Below are 1,077 nucleotides of genomic sequence, written 5' to 3' on the forward strand. Positions count from 1 at the left end.
ATTCTAGTGACCAAGTCTACAGATGATGGACGTAAGCTATAAATTTATCTGTGAAGTTTACAAACATACACGTATTTCTATACTCTTCTGATGTTATTGTGAAACCTTTTCAGAATAATAAGGAAGTACGAATTAGTACTTATTTGCCCCATGCATAAATATTCATATTTATGCATTTATGAACACACATATTTATGAATATACATACAATATTTGTATATGTATGTATGCATATATATATGTATATATATATATATATATATATATATATATATATATATATATATATATATATATATATATATATATATATATATGTGTGTGTGTGTGTGTGTGTGTGTGTGTGTTTATAATAAAAAGTATTTTTTACTTTTCTGTTTGATTAATGTTTTATATTATTGCACCATAAGAAAACATTTCAAAGTTTTGCTTTAGTTTCATGGTGAGAGTTTCAAAACCTTTATAGTCACCCATTAGAATAGCTCCAAGTTGAAGACAAAGAAAACTTTCAATATTTAGCTATAACTAAAGTTTTTCTTCTGTTTGTATTTGTGACTTTTTCCATCATAAATTCTGATTTAATAAATTTACGGATCATCACCTTTGAGGCTACTGAAATCATATGTTTTAGAATACGCAAAAATATCACTATATTCATAATATATGAAAGTATTGGATGCAAACTGAGAATGCGATATCTATATGAACAATTTGGTAATTGCATATGTGATAACCCATGTGAAATTTTCGTAAAGTATGTAGATTTTCCCTCATCTGCATACAGCATAGCCTACATTTGTATTCATACAATTACGAGGTTTCAGATAAAATTCGTTTTAACTTCATTTTGACAGCCATGGAAGATCTAATGAACACAATCAGTGACCACGGTAAAAAGAACAAGCTGGATTTTTTTTTCCTTTTTTGTTTGATGAAATAGAGAACAGCTTCCTTTATATATTCTGAAATGCTTATCAAATGTAAAAAGTATTGTTCAATTCTACAGTGCTGGATCTTACAAGTGTCGCTTTTCGTACATGGTTATTCATTGATCTCATAGATTTTCAAACATCTCAT

Source organism: Palaemon carinicauda, chromosome 40 (assembly GCF_036898095.1).
Source record: "Palaemon carinicauda isolate YSFRI2023 chromosome 40, ASM3689809v2, whole genome shotgun sequence".
Classification (NCBI taxonomy): Eukaryota; Metazoa; Arthropoda; class Malacostraca; order Decapoda; family Palaemonidae; genus Palaemon; species Palaemon carinicauda.